A 19,992-nucleotide genomic window follows, 5' to 3' on the forward strand; every position below is an offset into this window, starting at 1 on the left:
GATTTTGGCAGGTGTAGGCAGCAGGAGACTTGCCATCTCCACAGCAGGGGAACAGCTGGCAGTGCTGAACCCCACTAACACTCTAACGAATGTGTTTGGCTCTGTGGAGACGACACTTCTGAACACCAACTGACGCTGTTGGAGCCCAGGATCAGGCGTGGAGCAGGCTGGGGCCTACTGGATTTTGGCAGGTGTAGGCAGCAGGAGACTTGCCATCTCCACAGCAGGGGAACAGCTGGCAGTGCTGAACCCCACTAACACTCGAACGAATGTGTTTGGCTCTGTGGAGACGACACTTCTGAACACCAACTGACGCTGTTGGAGCCCAGGATTACGCATGCCTCATGCAGAGGCCAATGGGCAGCGGTTTTTATGGAGGTTGTTGACTACTACTGATTCTAACCATGCTCCACTTAGGCCTCTGGCTCCATTGTCTCTACTATTTACCCTGGCCTCCAACCCCGCCAGCTACATCTCTGAAGTGGCGTCAGCACAATCTACACTTGTTCCTGTGTTACTGGTGCTCAGTCCCGTCAGTTGATCCCCTGATGTTTGTCCGGCAAGTTCGCCAGCTCTGTCCTCATTCCCACTACTGGTTATGGGAATGTGGACAGAGCAGGAGACCTTGCCGGACACACATCAGGGGATAAACTGATGGGACTGAGCCACAGGAACACAGGAACAAGTGTAGATTGTGCTGACGCCACTTCAGAGATGTAGATGGCGGGGTTGGAGGTCAGGGGAAATAGTAGAGACAGTGGAGCCAGAGACCTAAGTTGGGCACGGTTAAAAATCAGTAGTGGTTTGAATGTTGATGGAGCTGGTGACTTTGCCGTCCACACAGCAGGGGATCAGCTGGCGTTACTGAACCCCACTAACACAGGAGCTAGTGTGTTTCTCTGTGCAGACGACACATCTGAGCGACAACTGGCTGTGTTGAAGCACAGGGATTATAGTTCAGGTGGTAGAAAAATGAACACACCAGCAGACCTGGATACAGTTGCCAACCACTAATTTAGTGTGTAAGAGGAATGGCAAAGTCTTTGGAGATCCAGGCCTTGTTCATTTTCAGAAAAGTCAGCCGGTCAACATTATCGGAAGATAGTCGCGTGCAACGGTCTGTTAGTACACCACCTGCGGCACTAAAGACACGTTCCGATAATACACTGGCAGCAGGGCAAGCCAGCACCTCCAATGCATACTGGCTAAGCTCTGGCCATGTATCCAGCTTAGAGACCCAAAACTTGAAGGGGGAAGAGCCATCTGGGAGTACAGTGACAGGGCAAGACATGTAGTCTGACACCATCTGACGGAAGCGTTGCCTCCTGCTGACTCGAGGCGTCGCTGATGGTGTAGACAATTGTGGTGGACACACAAAACTTTGCCACATTTGGGCCATAGTGGTCTTGCCTTGTGCTGCGGCGCTGTCTCTGCTCCCTCTTTGTGCAGAGTTTCCTCCACTGCCTCGACTCACAGAGCTACTTTGTAAAGCACTAGCAACAATGCTGTCGGGTGGAATGGAAAACATTATGGACTGCACCAGTGACTCTTCGTACTCCCGCAGTTTACGCTCCCGGTTCAACGTTGGTATGAGCCTTTGTACGCTGTCCCGGTAGCGAGGATCTAGGAGGGTGTACACCCAATAATCAGCCGAGACGAGAATGTGGGCGATGCGGCGGTCGTTTCTCAGGCACTGCAGCATGAAATCAACCATGTGCTGCAGACTCCCAACTGCCAAAGAACCGCTGTCCCCTGTTTGAGGCGTGACCTCGGCCTGCTCTGCATCACCCCACCCTCGCTGTACATACTGAGTAGAGGTTTGTGTACCTCCCTCCTCTGGAGAGATGTCTTCCTCCTCCATCGACTCCTCCTCATCCTCCTCACAAAGTGTCCCCTGCCTAGGCCTTTGTGAGGAAACACGTAGCGCAGACTGTCCAGAAGCAGATGGCATTTGGGACTCCTCATCCTCCACCTCTTCCGAAACCTCATCCCTTAGTGCTTGCAGTGTTTGTTGAAGCAGGCAGATAAGGGGGACAGTCATGCTGACTAGTGCATCATCTGCACTCGCCATCCGCGTGGATTCATCGAAGGCACGCAAAACGAGGCAGATGTCCTTCATAGAGGCCCACTCAATGGTGCTGAAGTGTGAACAGCGCACAGTGCGACTTGTTTGCGCCTGATGCAGCTGGTACTCCATGACTGCTGCCTGCTGCTCACACAACCGCTCCAACATATGTAACGTTGAATTCCACCGGGTGGGTAGGTCACATATGATGCGATGTTCCGGAAGGCCAAATCGTCGCTGCAGAGCAGCGAGGCGTGATCTTGCCGTGCTAGAACGTCGCAAGTGAGCGCACTCTATGCGGACCTTGTGCAACAGTGCATCAAGATCCGGATAGTCCCTCAGAAAGCTCTGCTCGACCAAGTTAAGCACATGTGCCAGACATGGGATGTGTGTGAGGTTGCCTAGGCCAAGAGCTGCCACCAGATTTCGGCCATTGTCACACACTACCAAGCCCGGCTGGAGATTCGCTGGCCCAAACCACACATCGCTCTCCAGCTTGATAGCATTCCAGAGCTCCTGCGCTGTGTGGCTTCGATTCCCCAAAGAAATTAATTTGAGTACAGCCTGTTGACGTTTGGCCACGGCTGTGCTCATATCGGTCGTAACAGGCTCCTGCTCAGCTGTTTCTGAGGAACTTGAGTAGGAGGAGGAGTCTATGTGTACAGACTGGAGTCCTGCAATCCGTGGCGTTGGAAGAACACGTACAGCGCCACTCTCCAGATCTGTACCCGGCTCCACAACATTGACCCAGTGGGCAGTGAGGGAAAGGTATCTTCCCTGTCCATGGTTACTGGTCCATGCATTGGTGGTCAGGTGGACCTTGCTACTAACGGCGTTTAGTAGCGCATGTTTTATTTTGCCCGCAACATGTTTCTGCAGGGCAGGGACGGCTCGCCTGCTGAAATAAAAGCGGCTGGGCACGTTGTATTGGGGGACTGCCAATGCCATTAAGTCCCGGAAGGTGTCAGTGTCCACCAGCCTGAATGACAGCATTTCAACTGCCAGAAGTTTGGCAATGCCAGCATTCAGAGACTGTGCTCGGGGATGGTTTGCCGAGTAAGGGCGCCTTTTATCCCATGCCTGTGCTACCGATGGCTGTGATGGATGGGAACGTGCTGCTATGGGTGGAATCTGACAGGGTCTCCGGACAACAGTGGCAGAGGTTCTTCCTTGGCGATCCTGTGAGGAAGCCGAACCAGCAGTGTGTGAGCTGGAGGAAGAGGCCCCAACACGAACTGAAGACGTGGTAGGTGGTGCTGTACGTTGGCCTACGTCTTCAGGGTGTCTCTGCAACTCCAACTCGTGCTTGGTGCGCACATGTTTCCACATATTTGTGGTATTGAGGTTGCTGACATTTCTCCCTTTTTTGACTATCTGATGACACAGCTTGCATTTGACAAAGCAAATGTCATCTGCAACTGTGTCAAAAAAGGACCACGCACTGCAAGTCTTGGGAGCGCCCGTTTTGCCTTTGGAATGAGGAATGCTCCTAACGGGTGCCGAAGTGGAGGGTACAGGCAACCAAGTCTTCCCCCTCCCTCTGCCTCCTGTTTTGGCCGGTAGGGGAATCTCTTCCTCCGAGCTGCTCCCACCACCTTCCTGTTCCTCACGCCATGATGGGTCAAGGACCTCATCATCTTCCCTCCCCTCTTCAAACAGCTGCTTCTCCGGGGTTGTCTCGCCAGCACCGTACGCACCAGAAAGTGGCAACTGAGTCTCGTCATCATCTGATGCGTACTGAGGTGTGCTGACCATAGGCACTGGCCCACTCGCCTCTTCAGATTCAGAGGGACAAAGAAGTTGCGCATCACTGCATACTCCCTCTTCTTCACATTCAGGAATGCTGCTTGGCTGGCCCCCTCTTTCCAAGCCAACAGATTCCGAGAACAGAAGTAGAGACTGTGATGGCTCCTGTCCATGTCTCTCTGACTGCCTGGGCACTTTGGCAGGTGGTGAAGAGACAGATGGTTGCTCTTCGGTGCTCTGGTCCTGAGAGGCTGTGGAAGTAATTGAAGTCGATGCGTTAGCTGCCATCCATCCGACAACGGCTTCAATTTGTTCCTCCCGCAGCAGTGGGGTACGTTGAGGTCCTACAAAGCTGCGCATAAAGGACTGTTGCCTGCTAAAACTGGGGGATGCTGATCCACTGGTGCCCGCAGCAGGCCCAGAATCCCCACGTCCTCTACCTGCAGAATCCCCACGTCCTCTCCCTGCAGAATCCCCACGTCCTCTCCCTGCTGAAACTCCACGCCCACGCCCACGCGCCTTACTCCCTGCCTTCTTCATCTTGCCAGACTGCTTAAGATAGGCAGAAAAGTACAAAGGGGGGCCTTAGTGTGCTTATTCCTGAACAGCTGGTTACAGGTACAAGAAACACTAATTTTATGAAGTGTGTGTGTGTGGACTACACTTTAATAGGAGCTGATGTGGCCTACACAAGTTCCAAATGTAGTGTTTGGTGAACTTTTTTTGTGGTTTCTTTGTTGGAAACAAACTCAAAGTATGTGAACAAAGAATTGAAACTGATAGTATCACCAACTTTTTGGAGCTATTACAATGCAGGCAGGTAACCTACAATGCAAAAGATGAGGCTCCAAAAAAATTGGGTAATACTAATCTGGCTGCGCCGGCAGGGCACAAGCCAGAAAAAAAGGCTCCTCTATCTACTCCTATATAGTGTTTGCAACCAACCAATGTTGATGGATACGGATGGATGCACACTAATAGGAGAAGAAAAAATGAGCTGCACTCAAAGACAAATATGTGTGAGGCAGTGACGCACGTTGAGCGTCCTACAACCAGACGTAGCTGCAGGACACTCTACTCTGCGTGAGCTGCACTCACACACAGTCAGAGACCTCTCAGACAGCCGTGAACAGTGCAGCTAAGTGGGCACTGGCACTGACAGGCTGCAGAAAGGCTCCGCTGTGTACTCCTATATAGTGTTTGCAACCACCGTAGATGGAGACGGATGGATGCACACTAATAGAAGAAAAAATGAGCTCCAATAAAAGAAAAATGTGTGAGGCAGTGACACGCTGAGCGTCCTACAACCAGACGTAGCTGCAGGACACACTACTCAGCGTGAGCTGCACTCACACACAGTCAGAGACCTCTCAGACAGCCGTGAACAGTGCAGCAAAGTGGACACTAGCACTGAAAGGCTGCAGAAAGGCTCCGCTGTCTACTACTAGTGTTTGCAACCAACGTATATGGATACGGATGGAAGCACACTAGATTGAAATTATGTAAAAAATGCAGCTCAAAAATTAAAAGATGTATGAGGCAGCAGTGATCACACTGGGTGGCCTACAGCCTGACGTGGCTGCAGGACCTACTCCACAGCGTGAGCTGCACTCACACAGCCCTGGCAGACAGCTGTGAACACTGCTGCTAGGGCAAAGAAGGCTACAGTGGTGGTTTATGTAGCCTGGGTAAAGCACTAGATGTTTGGTGGAATCGCTATTTCTAACTGTCCCTCACAGTCTTCTACAGCAGCCTGTCCCTAACTGAATTCACAGCAGAGTGAACCAGAAATGGCGGCTGCGGTGGCTTTTATAGTGCATCATGACATCATTTCGGCAGCCAATCACAGCCATGCCAATAGTTAACATGCCTACATGCCTAACAGGATGTGCCCACACTTCGGAGGATTCCCATTGGCTTAATCAAATCAAGCAGGCTCATAGCATGATGGGAACTTCCGATTCCGGAATCCGATATGACAAAAGTATCGGAAGTCGGTATCGGAATTCCGATACCGCTAATATCGGCCGATACCCGATACTTGCGGTATCGGAATGCTCAACACTACTCATGGGATTTATATATATATATAGACACACTGCACTGAGGAAAGCCTCGTCTTAAGCTGCTGTATCCAGCTGCAAGATAGATCTTGACCTGGACAGCTTCCTAGAAGATCTGGATTTACGATTGAAGTTGGCTGCTGCATTTGCTTTTGTTTGTCAAGAACACCAGTGAAAAAGACGGAGAAGACATCGTCGTCGCTATTGGCAACACCTCATCATTGAACGCTGAGAGAGCCGTGGACCCTACCACTCTTTGTACACGGAGCTGCAGCAAAACCTGGAGAAGTTTTTTGACTACACGAGGATGTCTCATCAGAGCTTTCATGACTTGCTGCTACGTGTCCAGGAATCCATTGCCAGTCAGGACACACAGCTCCGTCGAGCAATTCCTGCTGAGGAACATCTCTTGGTCACCCTGAGGTGTGCAGCGTTGAAAAAGAAACTCCTGTCACAAATAACCCTAACCCTACCCTGTCCCTAACCCTAAGCAGTGTACTGATTTTTGTGTTTCATTTTCTTTTCCACAGATTCCTGACTACTGGAGAGACATTGTCCTCGTTACATTTCCAATTCCGGATTGGAGTATTCACCCTTTCTGGGATTATTGTAGACACTTGTCGTGCTTTAGTTGGCTTTCTGCGGCAAGAATTCCTCCCCTAACCCACAAGTGAACTCTGGATTGAAAATGTTTCCAAATTCCAGGAACTTTGCAATTTTCCTAACACTGTGTGGGCTGTGGACCACAAACACATTACGATTATGAAACCAGCTTTAAGTGGAACAGAGTACTTCAGTTATAAAAAATATTTTTCCATTGTTCTAATGGCTATTGCGGATGCTGATTGTAGATTCGTTGCTGTGGACATTGGCTCATTTGGATAAGGCAATGACTCGCAGACATTCAAAAACTCAGACATGGGCCAACGTCTGTATGGGAATGATTTTAATTTTCCGCCGCCATGACATCTGCCCAACACTGATGGACCGCCAATGCCTTTTGTTGTTGTTGGTGATGAGGACTTCCAAATGTGTGCTAACCTCATTAAACCATACTCAAATCAGAACTTAATTCACACAAAAAAAAATTCAACTACAGACTGACAAGGGCACGAAGAACCGTAGAGTGTGCATTTGGATTGCTGGTATCGAAATGGTGCATATTGTGCACATCCATTAAATCTAAAAATTGACACTATTGATGAGGTTGTGAAAGCATGTGTAGTTCTGCACAACTACATCATGGTAAAAGAGTTGTGGTAACGTCCCAGGTTGGGGGGTGGTCCACTGCTTACCGCGATCAGACGACACAGACACGAGATGGAGGCAGATTTTAGTTGCAACAGGTCTGAGTTTATTGGCCGTCCTCCTGACGACCGTAGCCATACACCGCAGTTCCTTTACAGCTCCCCGTATTCAGGCCCGGGTACCTTCCTTCTGTCGTAGTGACGTTCCTCGCGGATCTTTCGCTGGGGCTGTCCTAGACCTATTTACAGCCAGCGCTTCACCTGTCCGAGGTCGTCATCCAATCGGTACCCCCGGGGCCTCGTCTGTCTTGCGGTTCTTTGTGTCAGGAGCCACCCCCCTGACTGTGTCTTCCTGTCAGTCCCCTGGTCGAGCTCTCCAACATTGTCAGTCCTTCGCACTGAGTCTTCTCCTCCTGAGCTCGTCCTGGGACTAGTCCTCTCTGGAACCCACTCCTGTTCTATTTATCTCCCTCCTTGGGAAATCCCCTCCTGGGTTCCTGTCTCCCCGCCCCCCATGACTAAGCAGTTTCCTAAGCCCTAAGCTGATGTCAAGTCCTGAACTACGCTCCCCCTGCCATCTTTTGGTCAATTCTAGGTATTGCACCCCCTTTTCCATCAACCCCCAGCTGTGTCCCTTCGGTCATTACTACCATCCGTCTACAGTGCACAAACCATCCCTTCTCCCTCCAGTCAAGTCCGTCTGTCAAGTCACCTTCCCCACACTCTCCTGTTATGAATGAGTCACCGTAGGAGGCAAAAACAGAAATACCAGCTAAGTCCAGAAAACCAGAGAAGTTGGCAACTATCAGATTGCAGACCCCTGAACCTATCAACACAACTAGCAGTAGCCGTGGGGGGTTCCTACGATGCCCTAGACCCCTCGATCACAGCCGGAGAATTAAATAGGCCTAAAGAAAGAAAGGGGAAATCTAAACTGCCCCAGAGATGACCCCAAAGCAATAGGCAGCCCCCAACATATAATGACGGTGAAGCAAGATGAAAACACTAACACAGACAGAAAGATAGACTGAGCAAAGATGGGGCACAAAACTACCTAGATAGGAAAGGACAGGAAGGCTGCTGTCTGCAATCTGCCAAAACCCTATAAAAGACATAAGCCAACAAGCTGATATGAAAAAGGCCCTGAAGCAGCTAGGCTTCAAAAACTAAATCAGCACTCAGGTATTTTCAGAAGACAGAGCTAAAGGAATTCAGCACACCCCAGCAGGGAATGGCAGAAATCCAGAAAAACAAAGCAAAAGAAAGTCAAAACACCAATGCAAAAGGCCGAACAGCAAACTTAGCTTTAGAGGAGCAGGAATTCAGACTGGTCTCCAAGGATCCCACAGAGAAATCTCCCGCAGGGCAGAAGGGCGTCGGCAGCCTTATATCCAGTCAGTAACTCCACTCAGCCAGTCATCATCATCAGCCTCAGGTGTTTGATAATCAGGCTCACTACATTTCTTTACCAGAAGAGGGAGTTCCTCGGGCCTCAGTAATGAAGGGGAAAATGAACTCACAACAGTACCTCCCCCTTGAGTCACCAAACCCTCAACTACGCCACCAGGGCGATCAGGGTGAGCCCGATGAAAGGCATGCACCAATCTTTTGGCATGAATATCAGACGCAGAGACCCAGGAATTATCCTCCTGACCATAACCCTTCCACTTAACCAAATACTGGAGTCTCCGTCTAGCCAGACGGGAATCCAGTACTTTCTCTACCTCATATTCCATGTTACCTTCAACCAATACAGGGTCTGGAGGTGCCACCCCCGGAACAGGTTCAACAAACCTCTTCAACAAAGATTTATGGAACACATTATGGATTTTAACTGTGACAGGAAGAGCCAAATGAAAAGAGACCGGATTAATAATCTCCACAATCTTGTAAGGTCCAATAAATCTAGGCTTAAACTTAGGAGAAGCCACCTTCATAGCAATATTTTTTGATGATAACCACACCATATCACCAACCTTAAACTGGGGACCAATGGTCTTATGTCGGTTGGAAAACCGCTGGGCCTTTTCCTGGGAGAGAGATAACTTATCCACCACTTGGTCCCAGATCTGGTGCATTCTCTCCACCATAGTGTCAACACCTGGGCAGGCAGAGGGCTCCACCTGCCCTGAAGAAAATCGAGGATGAAACCCAAAGTTACAAAAAAAAGGTGACATCAAAGTGGCAGAACTAGCTATTATTTAAAGCAAATTTGGCCAAGGGCAAAAATGAAACCCAATCATCCTGATCAGCAGAAATAAAACATCTCAAATATGACTCCAAGGTCTGGTTTGTTCTCTCTGTCTGCCCATTGGTCTGAGGGTGAAAAGCAGAGGAGAAGGACAACTGAATTCCCAGCCTGGAACAGAAAGTTCTCCAAAATCTAGACACAAACTGGACTCCTCTGTCAGATACAATGTTCTCAGGAATCCCGTGCAAACGAACCACCTGTTGTAAAAACAGGGGCACCAACTCAGAGGAAGACGGCAACTTAGGGAGTGGTACAAGATGAACCATCTTAGAGAACCTATCACAAATCACCCAAATAACAGTCATCCTTTGAGAGACCGGCATATCAGAGATGAAATCCATTGAAATATGGGTCCATGGCCTCTTGGGGACAGGCAAAGGCATCAACAACCCACTAGAGCGAGAACACGATTTAGACCGGGAGCACGTCCCACAGGACTGCACAAAATTCCTGACATCACGAGACAAGGAGGGCCTCCAAAAAAACTGACTCACCAGATCTCTAGTACCAAAAATACCTGGATGACCAGCCAAAGCAGAGCAATGAACTTCAGACATCACTCTCTTCTTCCACTGGTCAGGAACATACAACTTTCCACTGGGACAACACTCAGGTTTGTTCTCCTGGAACTCTTCCAGAGCACGTCTCAAATCGGGCGAGATGGCAGAAAGAACTACCCCTTCGCCTAAGATGGTAGCAGGCTTGGTCACCACAGGAGAATCAGCAAAGAAGCTCCTAGAGAGGGCATCTGCCTTGACATTCTTCGTTCCAGGAAGAAAAGAAACCACAAAATCAAAACGTGTAAAAAACAAGGCCCACCTAGCCTGTCTAGGGTTCAAGCGCTTAGCCGACTCTAGGTAAATCAAATTCTTGTGGTCAGTGAGGACCACAACTTGATGCTTAGCTCCCTCCAACCAATGTCTCCACTCCTCAAATGCCCATTTCATGGCCAACAGTTCCCTATTCCCCACATCATAGTTACGTTCAGATGGAGAGAACTTTCGGGAAAAGAATGCACAGGGATTCATTTTAGATGTTACAGGATCCTTTTGGGACAAAACAGCTCCTGCACCAATCTCAGAAGCATCCACCTCTACCTGGAATGGAAGTGAGACATCAGGTTGCCGCAAAACCGGGGCGGAGGTGAATCTTCGCTTCAGCTCCTGAAAGGAAGAAACAGCCTCCGGAGACCAATTTAACACATCAGCACCCTTCTTAGTCAAATCAGTCAATGGCTTGGCAATACTAGAAAATTTTGCTATAAATTTCCGATAAAAATTAGCAAAACCCAAAAACTTCTGGAGGGCCTTCAAAGAAGTGGGCTGAACCCAATCGTAAATGGCCTGTACCTTGGCCGGGTCCATTTCAATAGTTGATGGGGACAAAATAAATCCCAAAAAATAAATTCTCTGTACTCCAAAAAGGCATTTAGATCCTTTGACATACAGGGATTTCTCCCTCAACATCCGGAACACAGTCCGAATATGTTCCACATGAGAATCCCAATTCTTGGAGAAGATCAAAATATCATCCAGATAGATAATCAAAAATTTATCGACAAAATCTCGGAAAATATCATTCATGAAGCACTGGAAGACAGAAGGGGCATTAGTGAGCCCAAGGCATCACCAGGTACTCAAAATGTCCCTCCGGAGTATTAAACGCCGTCTTCCATTCATCCCCATGCTTAATGCGAATAAGATTATACGCCCCCCTGAGGTCAAGCTTGGTAAACCAGCAAGCACCTTTAACTCTGGAGAATAGATCAGAAATCAGGGGTAACGGATACTGATATTTAACAGTAATTTTGTTGAGGGCACGATAATCAATACAAGGTCTTAATGATCCATCCTTTTTGGCTACAAAAAAAAAACCGCACCTAAGGGTGACGAGGATGGTCTAATATGACCCTTCTCCAACGCCTCCTTAATATAGGGTCGCATAGCCTCGTGCTCGGGTACAGATAAATTGAAGAGCCGACCCTTGGGAAATTTACACCCCGGGCTCAGTTCAATTGCACAGTCATAACTCCTATGAGGAGGCAGAGACGCAGACTCATTCTCACTAAATACATCATAAAAGTCCGCCAAATAATCAGGAACATCATGCGTCTGAGGAGAGGTGGAAAACACCGGAGCCTCACTAAAGGCACACCGACAACCCCAACTCACCACAGACACAGATTTCCAATCCAAAACTGGATTATGAGTTTGTAACCAGGGAAACCCCAGAACAATAGTATCATGCAGATTATGCAACACCAAAAATCTGCAATTTTCTTGATGGTCTGTAGGGACCGGCATTACCACCTGGGTCCAAAACTGAGGTTTATTTTTAGCCAAAGGAGTAGCATCAATCCCCCTCAAAGGGATAGGCGTCTGCAGAGGTGTCATCGGAAATCCACAACGTTTTGCAAAATCCAAGTCCATTAGGTTTTAGGGCTGCTCCCGAATCCACAAAAGCCTTGGCGGAAAATGTGGACAGGGAGCAGATCAGAGTAATAGCCAGAAGAAACTTAGGTTGAACATCCCCAACAGAAAATGTGTGTGCAAAGCGTTTCTCTCGTTTAGGACAGACAGAAATAATATGCGAGGCATCTCCACAGAAAAAACACAACTTATTACGCCTTCTGAACTCCTGACGCTGCTCTCTGGAAAAAACTCTATCACATTGCATAGGTTCAGACATTTGTTCAACAGGTGGCAACACCTCTCGTGCAGCTTTGCGTTCGCGCAAACGCCGATCAACCTGAATGGCTAATGACATAGAATCGTCAAGACCAGAGGGAACAGGAAATCCCACCATAGTATCTTTTACAGCTTCTGACAACCCCTTCCGAAAGAGAGCAGCCAAGGCATTATCATTCCAGGTAGTAAGTACTGCCCACTTTAGGAATTTGACAGTACAATTCTGCAGAATCACGACCCTGGTTCAATGCCAGCAGGGTCTTTTCAGCCTGATCAATGGCATTAGGTTCGTCATACAACAACCCCAAGGCCTGAAAAAATGCGTTCACATTAGTCAGAATAGGATCATCTGGTTTCAAAGAAAACGCCCAATCCTGGGGATCGCCACGCAGCAAAGAGATGACAATTTTAACCTGCTGCGTGGAGCTCCCTGACGAGTTAGGCTTCAAGGCAAAAAATAATTTACAATTATTTTTGAAATTCAAAAATTTAGACCGATCCCCAAAAAATACATCAGGTGTAGGAATCTTTGGTTCAGCAGCATGTGAATGAGCAAGGTAGGCAGAAATTCCCCGCACTTCCGCAGCGAGCTGCTCCACACGATCAGACAATTGCTTTATCTCCATTGAGAGAAAAAAAAATTCCCCCTACGGCCTCAGAGATATAGAGGAAAAAATATACACACTTTTTTTTTTTTTTTTTTTTTTTTTACAATTCTTTCCTGCTATTGAGTACCCTAGGATCTGCGGTATGGCGGGTGATTCTGTTATGAATGAGTCACCGTAGGAGGCAAAAACAGAAATACAAGCTAAGTCCAGAAAACCAGAGAAGTTGGCAACTATCAGATTGCAGACCCCTGAACCTATCAACACAACTAGCAGTAGCCGCGGGGGGTTCCTATTATGCCCTAGACCCCTCGATCACAGCCGGAGAATTAAATAGGCCTAAAGAAAGAAAGGTGAAATCTAAACTGCCCCAGAGCAGACCCCAAAGCAATAGGCAGCCCCCAACATTTAATGACGGTGAAGCAAGATGAAAACACTAACACAGAAAGAAAGATAGACTGAGCAAAGACGGGGCCCAAAACTACCTAGATAGGAAAGGACAGGAAGGCTGCTGTCTGCAATCTGCCAAAACCCTATAAAAGACATAAGCCAACAAGCTGATATGAAAAAGGCCCTGAAGCAGCTAGGCTTCAAAAACTAAATCAGCACTCAGGTATTTTCAGAAGACAGAGCTAAAGGAATTCAGCACACCCCAGCAGGGAATGGCAGAAATCCAGAAAAACAAAGCAAAAGAAAGTCAAAACACCAATGCAAAAGGCCGAGCAGCAAACTTAGCTTTAGAGGAGCAGGAATTCAGACTGGTCTCCAAGGATCCCACAGAGAAATCACCCGCAGGGCAGAAGGGCGTTGGCAGCCTTATATCCAGTCAGTAACTCCACTCAGCCAGTCATCATCATCAGCCTCAGGTGTTTGATAATCAGGCTCACTACCTTTCTTTACCAGAAGAGGGAGTTCCTCGGGCCTCAGTAATGAAGGGGAAAATGAACTCACAACACTCTCCCTTCCTTTGTCTATTGTTGTCCCCGACAATCGTACTCCTTACCTACGTCATCCTGAAGCTTGTCCACCGTCTGTTGTTGGACCGGTTGTTGGGCCAAACCCGCCACACGCGGGGGGCCGAACCAAACCGGGAGCACCATGCTCCGAGCAGCCTACTGCTACTCGCCGGCTCGCACGCAATGTGACAACTTCTTTCAGGTTGGCGAGGTCCACCTGGACTACTCTACAGTGTGTACCTTCCACTACTCTCCCCTGCTGCTACCCTCACCTGTACGGAACGCCATGACCGAGGCCTTTCGCCTACCAGGTCATCGCTAGTGCCCGCCCATCCTTTTGGGTTGTCCGTGGTGTCGGGGACCTGACTGACGGACCACTGTCTGGTTCACTCTCTTCTGTCTTATCGTCCTTCAACTTATAAAGTCATGGTCGGCATTTTTATCATACCCTGTACCCGGGACCTGTTACATACTCTTATACATATTACACATTGAATCAACTTTTGGTATACCATATATATGGTTACCTTTACTTTAATAACAATAAGGGCGACTCAACAGGAGTAACCCCCTTTTTTTTTTTTTTCTTTTCTCTTTTTTCTTTAACTTTAACTCCTTCTTTAAACACAACATTCTAAAAAAACAAAATGTAAGCACTCCCCCTTCCTTTAACATTAGCACTTTCTCCCCCGCATCCCCGCTAGGTCAGGAGAAAACAATAAACAACAAAACATAAAAACATTTTCCTTCTCTGGAACACGAAACTGTCCTCTAGGCCTGCACAACGGTGCATCAAAATCCCGGTAGTCCGGGCCATCTCCTGATAGTCGGTGTTATGCCGATAGTAGGGGGGCTCCACAGCCATGGGGCTCCCAGGATGCTGGGAGTGTCTTTGCGGGTCCCTTTTTTTACGGGGGCGCGTGGACTTCGGGTTCGACGATCACGGCTACCGCATAATAGCTACGGGGACAGTACTCTTTATAGCATGACACCAAGTCCCCCTCCCGCAAAGCCGGGCCGTGACGGATGGAAGTCACATTAAGATATACCTTTTGGCCGGTTGCGAGGTCTCAAACGAACCCGTATCCCTTCTCCAGGTTGGTATACACGAGCCGCCCGGTGGATCGGGAAGCCGCCATGCCCGCCTCTCCTTTTTCATGGAGCAGGCTCCAGATCTCCTGCTCTAGGGCCTTCTTCTCTATGACCTCCGCAACCCATACGGAGGGACCGGTGTAGGCCGCGGAGTCCGGTGGGCGGGACGCGGCCGGGGTCGAGAGCAGGGCAGGGGCGGCCACAGATTCCGGCAGCCCAGCAGCTGCTGGGGCTGGGCGATGGGCAGGAGCCGCCATGGGTCCTGGTGGGTAGGCCACAGAGCCCGACAAGCAGGCCGCAGCCGACTCCAGGAGTGAAGTAGACATGGCTGTGGGGAAAGCCGCAACCGGAGTCGCAGACGGAGCCGCAGTGGCGGCAGGCTTCGGTGGATAGGCTGCCGCCTCTCAGTGGAACGTGGCAGGGATGGCCACAGGTGGGTTCTGCACCGGCGACACAGGACGTGGCCCTGCCGGGCAGGGTGGCTCGGGGACGCAGGCAGAGGCGTCGCTCAGCCCGGCGGAGGCCGCAAAGCCCTCCGCAGCCAGGCTCACTGGGAAGCAGGAGGCCGTGCAGGAAGACCGCGTGGCGGGGGCCGGTCGCGGAGCTGCCGGCTGGGCCAGGGGACCTCTCACCTTTCCCGGTGCCGCGGCCTTCGGCAGGCCACCCCGCAGCTCCTCCCACAGCCTCCGATCTTCACCCCGCCATTCGGCAGGGCTAGCCTCCAGGCCCGTCGGTCCTGCGGGGAGGCTCCCAGGCGATGTCTTCAGTGGCTGCTCCAGCAGGGCCCGCAGTCGCTCTTCTTCTCCAACCGATGTCTGGGGTGCTGTCAGTGGCTCCCAGGGGGCAGGTCTCCCGACGAGATTCGACCTCTTGACGCCACCGCCACTCCAGGCGTCCAAGACCACGGCAGCTGCAACGTCGCATCCCGTCCGGTGTACAGCAGTTGAATGGCGCCAAACAGCCGCAGCCGGTCTTCCCACCCGGGCCACTCCCGCCCTTTGGTGGAGCGATGGTCGGCTTCTCCACCCATCTTCCCGGGTCCAGTATAAGGGGGCGGTGGTCTCCGGATATACACCGCTTCCCCCAGGGGTGAAGTTGAGATGGCCCCAGTCCGTCCAGAGCAGCCGAAAATGCCTGGGCCTCCTCCTGGCGTTGGAGTACCACAGCCATGTTGTCCAGCTTCTGGTACCACCCCAGATGTTCTGATGACAGCCAAAGATCCGGAATCAAGTCTCCAATTTGTAATCCACAGGCGAGCAAATTTGTAATCCACAGGTGAGCAGCTCAAGTCCTTTTTGGGTTCTCCTGGCGCAGGCCTGCCGCAGAAGGTGTAGTATTAGCGGCAGCGGATCCTGCCGACTACGCCAAATGTGGTAACGGCCAAGGTTGGGGGTGGTCCACTGCTTGACGCGATCAGACGACACAGACACGAGACGGAGGCAAATTTTAGTTGCAACAGGTCCGAGTTTATTGGCCGTCCTCCTGATGACCGTAGCCATACACCGCAGTTCCTTTACAGCTCTCTGTATTCAGGCCCGGGTACCTTCATCTTCCTTCTGTTGTAGTGACGTTCCTCGCGGATCTTTCGCTAAGGCTGTCCTAGACCTATCTACCGCCAGCGCTTCACCTGTCCGAAGTCGTCATCCAATCGGTACCCCCGGGGCCTCGTCTGTCCTGCGGTTCTTTGTGTCAGGGGCCACCCCCCTGACTGTCTTCCTGTCAGTCCCCTGGTCGAGCTCTCCACCATTGTCAGTTCTTTCCACTGAGTCTTCTCCTCCTGAGCTCTTCCCGGGACTAGTCCTCTCTGGAACCCACTCCTGTTCTATTTATCTCCCTCCTTGGGAAATCCCCTCCTGGGTTCCTGTCTCCCCGCCCCCCATGACTAAGCGGTTTCCTAAGCCCTAAGCTGATGTCAAGTCCTGAACTACGCTCCCCCCTGCTGCCATCTTGTGGTCAATTCTAGGTATTGCACTCCCTTTTCCATCTATCCCCAGCTGGTCCCTTCTGTCATTACTACCATCCGTCTCCAGTGCACAAACCATCCCTTCTCCCTCCAGTCAAGTCAGTCCGTCAAGTCACCTTCCCCACAGAGTGACCAAGCTTACAACCTGAGGAACCTTTTACATTGAATGATTACCAGTTTCACCCTATGAGAACCACGGTGGAAGTTGCCCAAATGAGGGATAAGTTTGCCGCTTACTTTGTTTTAGATAATGGACGTGTGGCATGGCAAGATGAAATGATTTAAGCTGCTAAGTTAAATGTATCTGTCATGTTTAAAACATACCTGTAATGTCAAACATTACATACTGTGACGAATCCTGGAGTGGACCTTCTGGGTCGTGACACCAACCCTCCCAGGGCGAGCTGACCTAGTGAAGACCACCCCCTATACAGGGAGTGTCAGGGGCAAGCCCCAGGGGGTGAGGCACCACGACTGCTGGCACCAGGCGGCCGGCTCACAGGAGACACGAGTGGGTGAGTGTGTCTGCATGAGCGTGTAAAGCGTGGACACGGGAACACGTGGTATACAGAGACTTCGTTCGTCCGGGTGTGAGAGAAGCAGGATGCGTGCAAGGAGCACGTCAGAGCACTGAGTCAGGCAGCAGGTGTGCCAGGAGGTGTAACAGAGTACAGGAGCAGGGTGTGTGCCAGAGAGCACAACTGAGCATAAGACAGAGCGCAGGATTGGTACGTGTGCCAGGAGGCACAACAGAGTAAGAGACTGAGTACAGGATCAGAGCATGTGCCAGGAGGCACAACTGAGTATAAGACAGAGCACGGAATCAGAGTGTGTGCCAGGAGGCACAACTGAGTATAAGACAGAGCATGGAATCAGAGTGTGTGCCAGGAGGCGCAACTGAGGATGAGACAGTACAGGGTAAGAGCATGTGCCAGGAGGGACAACCGAGTATGAGACAGAGTACAGGGTCAGAGCATGTGCCAGGAGGCACAACCGAGTACGAGACAGAGCACAGGGTCAGAGCGTGTGCCAGGAGGCACAGCCAAGTACAAAGCAGAGTGCAGATTCAGAGCGTGTGCCAAGAGGCACAACAGAGTGCAAGGCAGGGGACCTGAATACAGCGCACAGCCAGGCAGGGACACGGCAGACCAAGCCAGGAAGCACAACAATAATCAGGCACCTCCCATAGGGGGAGGTCGTCTGATAAAGCACATGACTACTACTGGTTCCGGGTCAGGACCTAGCCAGAAAGCACATGACCACTACAGGTTCCGGGTCAGGTCCTCCATTACCATAGAGAGGACCGAGCCCTATACAGCACTGACAGGAGCGCGCAAGCGCAAACGTGACATGTAGGAGGAGACCCGGGGACGAGAGCTGCGCGTGCGCACCCGACGGGACCCCCGGAGTGACCGCGGCTCCGGAAGAGATGACGTCGGGACTGAGATCCCGCCCCCAGGTGAACACGGCGTGACACATACCTGTTATGTTTAAATGTATCTGTGATGTTACCATGTACATGAAGTGTAATTTACCTTACCCCTAATGTTTGCTGAGTTAAATATAAACTACCTTCCCTCAAAAATAAAGTGTGTTTGTGTCGTACCTTACCTCACAAATAAAGTGTGTTTGTGTCGGCGGCGGCACATAAAGATAAAAAAAACCACAAGATATAGTGCTAACAAAATGCAAATTTTATTTTCAACACTTTTACAACTTTTATTTTAAACACTTTTACAAAAAAAATGGTTAAGGTTGGGGTTATTTGTTTTTTCTTCGTGGTTTACGTGAGGGTGAAATGGGGAGGACCTTGGGGGTGTGGAGCTGTGAGAATTGGGTGGTAGTTGATGAGGAAGGGGTTATAGGGGAAGGGTCTACAGGAGAAGGGGCAACAAATTGAAGGATTGGATCAGGGATGGCAATGGAGACATTGAAGATAGATGACAAAGTGGAATCATGGGAATCGATAGACAAACTGGAAGGAACAGACAGAGACACAAGGGAAGGTAGTGACAAATTGGTAGGTGAGGGTAGAGGTGGTAGGTTCAATCAACCTAACCTAATCCTGGAAGACCGAGCTTATTTGCAGAAACTCGGGTATGCCTGACCTCTCCCCGGCCCTCTGCCACTGACGAGAAGACCCAGCAAAAGTAGAAGCAGAGGGCTGGGAAAAACTGATGGACCGGCTGCCTCTTCCCCACCCTGTGAAGCCTGCAAGGTTGCTCCATCGCTGGTGGATGACTGGGACTGCATCTGTTCAGTGACTGGTAGATGAGGGGCTGCTTCAACCAAGGATGATCCGGGTTGTGTTGTGCTGCATCAGGTTCTGTGTGGAAAAGAGAAAAACATTAGTGCCAAAATCAAGGTTGTGTTGTGCTGCTCCTGGTTCTGTGTGTGGGAAAAAATTAAACATTAGTAAAAAGAAAAAAAAAATTCTATACTTACGTTCACTGGTCAAGTGCAGGCCTCAGAAAGGCAAGGTCCTGGTGGTACTTGTATTTGTAGAACCTTGCAGCAGAACCACTTCTAACCCGAACCTCCTCTCTCATGCCCTTGTTGAAGAAGTCCTTCATTGAGTGCCACTGGATTTTGATTTGCTTCATTGTGAAGGGGAAAAAAATTAGAAAACAATGCACATCCATTCACAGGTTCACTGCTGTTTCCGACCACATTGCAATACTTATCAAAATCTGTTCTTTTCACGCGGCGTGGCACGGTCCCAACCAGGCAGCAGCGATATTACCACTTCTTCCCAGAGCCGTCGAGTCAAGGTGGATTAGTTGTTTGTTGTCTATATCCAGTGTGACTTCTTCCCATTGTGAAACCTATAGATAAAATAGAAAAAAAGAATTTTAAGTAAAACGGAAAAAAAATTGTATTACAACTCTGATGGAAGGAATACTTACAGCCCGTCTTTCTTTCTGAGACACATGAACCCGACGACCCTGGTAAGAATCTTCTCCACTGGACTGCTCCTGCTCTTCTTCACTGCCAGGTACCTGTAAAGAAATTAAATGATTTAACACATGTGCAATATTGCCAGTCAATACATACCAATCAGTAGAGCAAATATGATTACATAATCTTTGTCCGGTTCACCCTGGGAAGAAGTCTGTTCTTCACTTGAGAAATATAGAAACTTGGCACACACAGTATATATGATTTCCAGTGAAAAAGTGATTTTTAATATACAGTACATACAGTATAGACGTTTCGGTCACATTGACCTTCATCACAGTACTATGTATTGTACTGCTGTCATTTGCATAAGGCTCAAAAGAGGGAGAGCCAAAAGGTAAGTGGTCCCCCCGGGAGTA

At 49.8% G+C, this 19,992-nt stretch overlaps 1 long non-coding RNA gene across 1 annotated transcript; it reads right to left on the minus strand.

Moving 5' to 3' along the window:
- Nucleotides 1-18,433: 18,433 nt before the first annotated feature.
- LOC141058080 (uncharacterized) lies at nucleotides 18,434-19,696 on the minus strand. Its single transcript, XR_012222094.1, has 3 exons — nucleotides 19,582-19,696; nucleotides 19,121-19,500; nucleotides 18,434-19,001 (listed from the first exon to the last, which is right to left on the minus strand). It is a non-coding gene; the product is annotated as an uncharacterized lncRNA (long non-coding RNA).
- Between the last annotated feature and the right edge of the window lie 296 nt (nucleotides 19,697-19,992).

Source organism: Dendrobates tinctorius, unplaced genomic scaffold, assembly GCF_039654945.1.
Source record: "Dendrobates tinctorius isolate UK_male_01 unplaced genomic scaffold, ASM3965494v1 ptg000209l, whole genome shotgun sequence".
NCBI lineage: Eukaryota > Metazoa > Chordata > Amphibia > Anura > Dendrobatidae > Dendrobates > Dendrobates tinctorius.